This window comes from Eleutherodactylus coqui, chromosome 1, assembly GCF_035609145.1.
Source record: "Eleutherodactylus coqui strain aEleCoq1 chromosome 1, aEleCoq1.hap1, whole genome shotgun sequence".
NCBI classification, from domain to species: Eukaryota; Metazoa; Chordata; class Amphibia; order Anura; family Eleutherodactylidae; genus Eleutherodactylus; species Eleutherodactylus coqui.
The window spans coordinates 35,002,552-35,012,469 of NC_089837.1; the positions used below are offsets into that span (position 1 = coordinate 35,002,552).

General features: G+C 41.6%; 1 protein-coding gene across 2 annotated transcripts in view; it reads right to left on the bottom strand.

Moving 5' to 3' along the window:
- The window catches only part of PNOC (prepronociceptin), a 132,477-nt gene extending 122,904 nt beyond the window's left edge, over window positions 1-9,573 (bottom strand). Inside the window, exon 1 of one of the 2 annotated variants that reach the window (XM_066589150.1) lies at window positions 9,533-9,573. The gene's annotated coding sequence lies outside the window, so the exon portion shown is untranslated. Of the gene's footprint in view, window positions 1-9,351; window positions 9,439-9,532 lie in introns of those variants that run through there. The other variant, XM_066589148.1, reaches the window with a different exon arrangement.
- Window positions 9,574-9,918: the final 345 nt, after the last annotated feature.

The following is a 9,918-nucleotide window of genomic DNA, read 5'->3' on the forward strand; positions in this document are numbered from 1 at the left end:
AGGGATGGGGGCTGTCTATTACTGGGGGGGGGGGGGAGATAAATTATATGCTGCCCTATGTGTGTTCTGGGGGGGGGGGGATTATACACTACCCTATGTGTGTACTGCCAGGACATTCTAATGTCATAACTAAATAAGAATGCACTAAACTCCAACCCCCTTCATAACCCCGCCCCCTATAACCAAAGCCCCGCCCATGTCCCGCCCAACCCTGCCGGGCCTTGTAAAAATGGTCTTGCTTGAAGCCGGTCCCTGGTGCCAAAAAGGTTGGGGACCACTGCACTAAGGAACCATGTTGAAGAGCACCAGATAGCGCCATTTTGTTGTGGCCTCAGATGAGGCTAAAGAGTAGGTCTGTCCACTGTGTGAGGCAGGCGAGAAGACTGCCACACTGTAGGGACATTGTATAAAATAGGGCTATGTCCCACCTAGTCCCACCCCCAGAGTATGACCGGCAGCCATATTGGCGACATGAATAAAACTGTAGCTGCACCACTGGGAGAGTAGGCACAGCCAGGTGAAGGGATAAGTAGCAGTGTGTGCTGCTTGGCACATAGAAGGGTTCCAGGACTGTAAAAAGTGACAAAGAGGACGGATGTCCAGGGAGCCAAAAACGAGAGACATACCGTGGGTAAGGAGACTCCCTTCCCGCGGGGGACTCTGTCCCAAAGTAGATGACAGCAATGTGGATCCAAGAGCAAATAAGACCAGTTCAACGATAATAATTGGCACACTATTAGGGAGAATGACAAATGGTTGTGTGTCGACTGGGGGAGTATTGCCCCGAAGAGACTGCTGTGACTCCATGTTGGAGGTTACCCAGAGGCGTAAGATGAAGCTCCTGGGCCCCAATGCAAAACCTGTAAGAGCCCCCAACTATAATGCTTTATTCATAGTACTGCACTCCCTATATGGAGAAGAGAGGCTTTATGGGCCCCCTAAGGCTCCTGGACCCGGCTGCAACTGCATCCCCTGCATCCTCTATAGGTATGCCCCTGAGGTTAGCGGTTAACTACGTTATGCAGTGAGTTGGAACGATGTTGTGTTTAGTAGGTAGTGAGTAAAGCAATATGTAATGATACGTGCTGTAAAGTATACCGTGACGGGGAAATAAGTCACGTCGGGGTTAACAGCGCCAGAAAGAGATCAGAGATGAAAATGTTGGAGAGATGATGTTTGCACTTACAGTGCGTGATTTCACAGTGACGCTGGACTTCGATGACCCTTTTAGATGAGACAATTCTCGTTTGAGCGAGTGACGCCACCGCTAACTTGTTCGCAATCATTCCTTCCTTTGCAGCCTGTTTAGAGAGGAAGATCTTCATTGAGAATCGTTCACTTCTCATTCAGTGCTTCATATTCCTACTCCCTTATTTGCATATTACCCAGAGGAGCATGGATGGCCTTATAAGTCTCCTCACTCACCTGCTTAGTGCTCTCCCTTAGGAGAGAAGATAGCGCTGCTGACCCACATTCCTATGCTACACACTGAGCAGTGAACACAACCAGAAGTGAACGAGCAAACAATCACTTTGTAGTCTGCCTGAAACTGAACAATGGACGAAACTGAGCGATTCTCATTGGTCGTTCTCTTTCACTCGTTTTTACAATTTTTTGAACATTAATTGTTACATCTAAACACAGCATTAGTGTTGTACCCCTAGGTGGCGCTCTGGACGATTATTCAATTATTCATTTGCATAATCTATTCCAGGGAGCATTGTTAAGACTTCCTACACCCTTGTGGTTCTCTCCATAACAAGAAACATTGCCCCTCAGACTCTGCATACATCCTAAGGGCTCCTTCGCATGGCTTATACGTTTTTACGTTTGCGCTGTAAAATCACATGAATGCACGATTTTCCGTGAAGATGGACAGAGATAATTAGCGTTCACATGACCAAGTGCGACGTTTACGTGAAAGAATACATCACTGCCCGGAAGACCCTCGCTTGGCTTAAATTCTCAAAATGACTTCAAAAGCCTAAATAGAGGCACCTGTAAGCTCTTCCCTGCGTTGGACGTAATCTTTTTTATTTTTAAAGCTGCATTGGTATTTGAGGTCTTGCTCTCATGGGATGACTCGTATATTTGTACGGACCTGGTATATATACGGTAACATTAGATTTCAAGAATTTTTTAATAATGGTGAAATTCATTAAAAAAAAATCCTCGTAACTTTATTGTGCAGGTCATTGTGTACCTGGGGATATCACATACACACTACTTGCTGCAAAACTTGGCATGCAGTTCCATCACAGGCAGATCTGTAAATGATGAGAGTTGTGGTGATTAGATGAACGGTCTTGTCACCAGAGGCCTTAAAAGTGGTTCCCCCCTTGGCCCATAAGAGGCTCTTGGAGGTTCCTTGTGTGTAGTGACCTCTTCTTCTGCTTGTGTAGAACTTATTGGTCACTAGACGCCTCTACGACGCAGAGAAGAGATTTCACCCCGGTACCAGAGGGGGCACATTATTGGGATGTGAGAAGCTGGATGGTCGTATCACCGAATTGTACCCCACCGGGCCGTTCTGACCAGACTGTTAGGAGGTGTTGGGACCAGTGGATGTGTGAGGATACACAAGGTGACCAGGTTCAGGACGCCCCCTACAGACCACCAGTAGAGAGGAGCATCTGACCAGACTGTTAGGAGGTGTTGGGACCAGTGGATGTGTGAGGGCAAACAAGGTGACCGGGCTCAGGACGCCCGACAGACCACCAGTACAGAGGAGCATCTGACCAGACTGATAGGAGGTGTTGGGACCAGTGGATGTGTGAGGGCACACAAGGTGACTGAGCTCAGGATGCCCTCTACAGACCACCAGTAGAGAGGAGCATCTGACCAGACTGTTAGGAGGTGTTGGGACCGGTAGATGTGTGAGGGCACACAAGGTGACCGGGCTCAGGACGCCCCCTACAGACTACCAGTAGGGAGGAGCGTCTGACCAGACTGTTAGGGGGTGTTGGAACCAGTGGATGTGTGAGGGCACACAAGGTGACCGGGCTCAGGACGCCCCCTACAGACCACCAGTAGAGAGGAGCATCTGACCAGACTGTTAGGAGGTGTTGGGACCGGTAGATGTGTGAGGGCACACAAGGTGACCAGGCTCAGGATGCCCTCTACAGACCACCAGTAGAGAGGAGGTTTTTACTACTACTGCATCAATCAAAGACAAAGCAGACCCTCCCCTTTTCCACAATCAAAGGCCCATTTAGATGGGACAATGTTGGGCAAACAAAGCCCGACACTCGTCCCCGCACATACTGTCTCTTGTGCTGTTGCATGGGAGCTAGTATTGCTGTCTCACAGCGGGGCGGCTGCAGGAGATTTCACTCCTCACTTTCCCCCGCCCCTCCCCATTGACTTAACATAGCTGCCGTTCAGTGCTGAACGGCTGCTATTTACACTGGGCAATAAGCAATCAGCTCATCGTCCATTGTTTATGCTGCGTAAATAATGGACGATGAGCTGAATGATGATCATTCAGTATAAATAGTAGCTGTTCAGCACTGAATGGCCACTATGTTAAGTCAATGGAGAGGGAACTATAGGGCCACACGGTGTTATTATGTATCTATTTTTCTTTTAAAATAGAAAGAACTTCATGAAATTATTTCCAATCAACGGGATAGGGAATGGCTATTTGAGTGGTGGAGACCCAGCCACGGGTCATGAGAACAAGGATCCTGAAGCTGGATGGAGCAATGATTCTCTATATAACCTGGCCTTGCACCTCCTTACTTGTGAGATTATTCTGTTCCCAACCTTTAGTCAAGCTCCGCTATTTGCCTGCTCCTCTAAATTACAACTGTACCGACCTCTGACTTCTGACCACGCTACCGGCCCGCTCTGGTCACAATAAGAGGCTCCAAACCTACATATGATTGTTACACCTAGATCTATTTTTCCCAGCTATCAGCCATTTTAGGCTGACTACAGGACTGGTGAACACAATGTTATCATTTGGGTTGGGGAAAGGCAGTGACAGTTGGATATAATCTGTTGACCCAATACAATCTACCGTATTGTGTTTTGTGTTTTGCTATCAGCCATTTAGTGTGGAGTAAGACTGACTATAAATCAGATGCATGCAATCTATTTTACCCTGTTATCAGCCATTCAAACTAGGAAGAAGGTGACTGTAGAACAAGTAAACATAACCCATTTTGCTATTAGCAGCCACTCATGCTGTCAAGATGCTGATTGTAGGGCAAGAAAATACCATCTATTGCCCTCTGTTATCAGCTCTTTTATGTTGTGAAGAGGCTGTGACAGTTTTGTTAGTACTGTGATGAGAAAGTTTAGGAAAAAAATTGCTTCCCCCATAAACACTACTGTATATCAAATATCCCCAGTGCTAAGACCCTCTAGATACATTAACACCCATAGATGTGACTGATATCAGCCACTCCTCTTATAACTCTGCTAAAAGCTTGGTTCAGCTAGTTTGCCAAAATTTGGCAAAAATTTTGGTTCTGCTCGAAATAGTTCCAACAGAACTGGAACTTCACCAAATACCCCCAACACTGCTGTATAACACTGTGTAAGAACCATAAAAGCAGTGCATAACAGAAAAAATAAGAAGGACAATGACGAAGAAAAAGTAAAAGAAGAGGAAAATGAAGAGGAAGAAGAAAAGGAAGAAAAGGAAGAGGGGAAAAGAGGAAGAGGAAGAAAAAAAGGAAAAACAATAGGAAGAAGAAAACTAAGAAAACGAAAAAAAAGAAGAAAACAAAAAGGAAAAGGAGAAGGAAAGAGGATAAAGGAATAGGAAGCAGAAGAAGAGGAAGAAGGAAAAGGAATAGATAGAAATATTCTACTTCCTCTACTGCTTCAAGTGGATTCGAACAAGATGAACTGCCTCAGGTTCAGGTTTGCAACAAACGAAACTTTTAGCAAAGTTTGACCCAACGTTTTCATTACTGGTTCTCCCAACACTACTGCTGGATTGCTATAAGCTGCTGCCTTTAACCAATGGATTTCTTTAAAGATGTAGACTCCTTTATACGTACCCTGTCAATAGAAGAGAGTCCCACATTCCTCACCTGTTAGCCAAATCAGAGAGCAACTACAACAAGCATCTTTGGAGGACCCAAACAAGTCCATGCATTACACAACTCATTGATTTCAATTGGAATTGTGTAATTCCTCACTTCCCCTATGGGGGCATTGTAAAGAAAATGAAAACCTGTTACCTGATTTTTCACATATTACAGCTACTCAAATTCACTCAAATTCAAATTCAGCTTTACTGGCAGGACTAAATAAAGATTATCATTTACAAAGCAAGTCAAAATTGGAATTGAGGAATAGGGGTGGTGATAGAGGCTAAGGATTCGAGGTATAGAGAGACTCCACTTAGTCTATGGCAGGCTCTACCATACTGTGTTACTGTACTTTCCTCTCTCCCCAGCAGGGTGCAGAGTTTCTCTTCCTCCTCCAGGAAGAGATCACAGAGTCTCCTGAAGTGAGTGTCCCTCACTGCCAAACATCTGCTCATTGGGGGTTTTAATAGTATTATACACTATCAGTGGGGAACCTTCTACCAAAAGTGATTGTCCAAACAGGGAACCTCTTGAAGGGTTTGTAGGGTTACTGTTTGAAATGTAAATGTCAGGTGCAATTGTAGTAAAATAACAATCTAAGCAGTACTTTCCCATTCTCTGCCCCGACGATCCAGTGATGCACCCCACCCCTTGTTCTCCCACCTCTATTGACTGCAGAAGTCAAGTGACAGCTGCCTGCCAATAAGAGGCTGCAGCATAACCGTTTAGAGCTTCTGTCATCATGGCGCCCAGGATGTGGGCACTGATGACTGGAGAACAGGCGGTAATGCTGCGGCCTCTGATTGGCTGGTAGTCATCACCTGACTTCCGCTGTCAATAGAAACCAAGAGAGCAGCAACGTTTAGTACTTCTTGATTTGCTATTTTACCATATCTGCACCTGACATTTAAATTTCAAAAAGTAACCAGGCGTTAAAGGTCCTCCTGATAATGCAAGTAATCCCAGCAAGGTTAATGCAGACTTTCACAAAACACACAACATGCAGCTGAAATGTGAACCAAAGGAAACTTTACTAATTGGACTTTTTTAATGGAAGGTTCCTGTGAAATTCAATAGTACTCAAGGTTAGCCACATCAATAATACAGCAAAAAGTCTTTATGCCCTGCCATGAAATCAAGATTTTTTGGATCCTGTAAGTGTGGATCCCATCATCATTAACCAAGTGACTCCCTTCATCCAAGTCTCTTCTGATTTTTCACTAGATGATTGCCAGTTCCTCCTGTATCCTCTATATAAATGAAGGTAGCACCACCAGGGACATCATATCTAATGACATTTTGGACCTTCTAAGAAGATGAATCAACCGCATCTTCCAAATTTAAGTCCATTTTGAACAATAAAGGATTCTAAGCAAGGACCACAGAATAAAGCAATAAGCAGATACTAACGTTGTCCATAGATGTGATAATTATCATTCAGGATCCTAATGATAGGATTCTATAAAATCTAGCCCATTGGTCAGACATTCTTTCAAAAAATTCCCGCCCAGGAGAGGAACATGTGGAACAATGAAAAACCCTTTCCACAATAAGAAGTAAAATGAAACCTCTTTGAGATGACCTCCCAAAATGTCATTGATAGTAGTTTACTAGGGTTTGTTCTACTCAAAGAAGGCAACTAGTATACATAATATATGATGGAACTGAAAATGTGCCACAGAAAATGTATTCTGGATAAGGGAGTAGTCTTCTCAAAGAGGTGATCTTTTCGAGAGGTATCCCTGAGAGATATTGAGGGATCTATCCATGCATGGATCCTTCCCATTGAATCGGTGTAGAGGGAAGAGTTTCTTACAAGTATGGCTGCTTTATGGTCAAAAGGAAGAGAAACAAGCCCAACAACAACAAAGGATCACAGAACTCCTAGTCAGATCATTGAGAAGCCTGAAGACATTGACAGAAGAAGATGCAAAGAAAGACAACAGGGAACATTTATTACAGTTTTTCACCAGAGTTTTGGCATAAGATGTATCTTTTTGGGGGCAAATCAATTTACACAAATTCACTATTGTTTTGCACCAAAAAGAACAGAAGTTACGCCTTTCACTCTACTTTTCCAAAATATCTAGAAAAGAGGGCGGGTTTAAGTGGAGTTTTATGATACATTTAAGAATTGTGTCTTTGTAGAAAGTCACAACATTTGTTATACTCTCACACCAGTAGCTGGGTGGCATACAAAGTGACTCCACATCTCTACACCTATTTAAGGATGTGACAAATTTATCATCAATGATTGATAATGGATACATTTGTTGCACATTAAACTGAAAAATGGGGAAAAAAAGCTACTAAAAATTAGTGTCAAACATACCCCATGAGATAAATTCCCCCTACTGGTCATATACTCAGTAATGGTTAAAGCCATCCAATAATGAAGAAAAAAATGATAAAAAATGAAGTTATATATATTAAAAGAAAGTAATAATTTAATAATATCACTTATAACGAGGCATAAAAAGAAAAATAGGATAAGTATTATGAATAAAATCTAAAAACACGAATGTTTCATAAATGCAAAGTAAGTTAATGAAAGTAATGCAAATATAATAATGATAATGAATAAAATATAAATTAGTAATACTAATGTAATAATATCAATAATAATAATGGGATAATAATATAATAAAATTAATAATAAAAATGCTAATATTTCTGAGCATAAAAATGATAAAAAATAATAATGAAAAAATAAAGGATAAAATATAAATAATATTAATAATGAATTATAAATTAATAAATACCCCTTATCATTAATGCTTGCTAATAACACTGACTAATGATTAATATAAATAGCAAAAAGTTCTATATTCTTAAATTATAATTACATGATAATGAATAATTCAAACTATTGTTATCCCTAATTCCTAAAATTAAGTCTATTAATGAAAATATTAAATAAAGATAAATTCTATCAATTTCTATAAAAAATTCTAAAATTACAATTAATAACGGCCCTAATAATAATTTAACTTTAAAATTAAATTTTAATTAATTCAATTATCAAATGAGAAGAATCATATAACACAATAATGAATAAGAGCATCAAAAGATGCAATTAATATCCCTAATTGATGATGATGACTATGATGATTAAAGTGTCATAACATGAACAATGATGATGATGGACTAAAAATTACAAAATGACCAATTATAAAAAAGAATAAAAATATAATTCTTAAAAATAAAAATGTAAGGAACTATAAATATATATCATAATAAGGACTAAAACAGTCCTAATAATAATAGTTAGCGATTCTAAGAAATCCATCCCAGCTATAACAATGCAGCACTTTTCTATCATCAGCCTTGCTATTTTCTGTCTTGACTACAACCGGTTACATCTTCTTGCTGTTCCATCGCACACAGGGAAGTTTTTTTGCACAAAGCCATAGAATGGGCTGTCGTTGGATGCGCTGCACAGTAAAAGACGTCTCCTGTTGCAGCTTTGTTTCTGCAGGCGACAGCTCATTTTTCTCCGCAGCAGCACCCCAATCACATATCCAGCCGGTGCATCCAGGAATTAGCATCACAACAGAGTGTTTCCAGGAGCCACGTGCTTGTCCTTTCTCTGCAGCCACTTTATCTGCTCCTTTCATGGGGAGTTTGGAGTGTCAGCTGCGGTGCTGAGCATTAATCTGCAAACCTCTGTAATCTGCCCTCAATGGATGAAAGGAATCAAGGTGTTATCTGTGTGTACACAGACGGGATTGCTATGGATTCAGCGGAGGCAAAGGAAGCAAAGCGCTTTATACCTGTCTTTTCACATCCCTGATGGATTTTTTGATGCTTTTTTGTTTTTCTCAAAAACACTTTTTCTTGCACAATCTTACTGCAAATAGGAAACATTAACGACCCCGGCTAGATTGGAAGCTGTCAAGTCTTAATTTGCCTTCAATCGAGTTGTATCTATTGTGATCCCATGTAACAAGACTGCAGACAAGGTAGAAATGCAACCATTGCCCTGCAAATGTATACCCGGTATGTAGCCAGAACTTAGAGGGATAGAATCCTTCGCAATCAAAGTGGAAATTTCCAAAAATTTGCAGAATATCAAAAAGTTTCTAAGAGTTATACCTTAGTATTTTAGAAACACATGAAAATAAGAAAGCCTACTGCTTGGAGTAATAGTAAAAGACCACACACATATATGTGTATCGTGCAACCATTCACATGTTATAAGACAAGCCCTAAGATGCCAACATCTTCTCTAAGATCTAGGCAGGTGCAGTCCGTGCTATTCAGGACCATGGCCAGTTACAGAGCTGTAGCGTAAAGTCAGTCTTACCTCTGTGAGTGTTTCCAGTCTCCGGACCTCTATTGATATGTGACTGCTCCTCTGTTCAGTGTGGTATATTTATACACATAGGCTCCCCCACCTCTCAGGCACTCACATTGCTAGTGTGCGTATCCACCCCCTCATGCTTCCTGCCTGTCTTGCAGAGCAACACCAACACTATTCCACCTACCTCTTCCCTATCTTTAAGTAAGAAAACACGTCACTGCGACTCCTTCCAGGACAGCTCTGGCATGGTCGGTGATCTCTCCCTCCACTACAGAGTGGCGCAGTGCCCGCCTTTGTCCATGGCACCACATGGATTGTCTTAGCAATCAGAGATGTCATTCTGTGCATTAGACAATTAACTAGTCTTATCTCCCATCGGGGAAATGCCTCCATTCTCCACGCACTATTAAGCGACCCAATAGTCAAGAGTCTAAAATAGAATGAATTGAGGATGAAAAGGGATATGGAATTAGAGAAGAGGAGCCTCGCCTTGTGCAATTAGTAAATGAGCCAAGAATGAAAACGTAAAGACTAAAGGGTGGCATTGACCAAATATTTAGATGCATAATA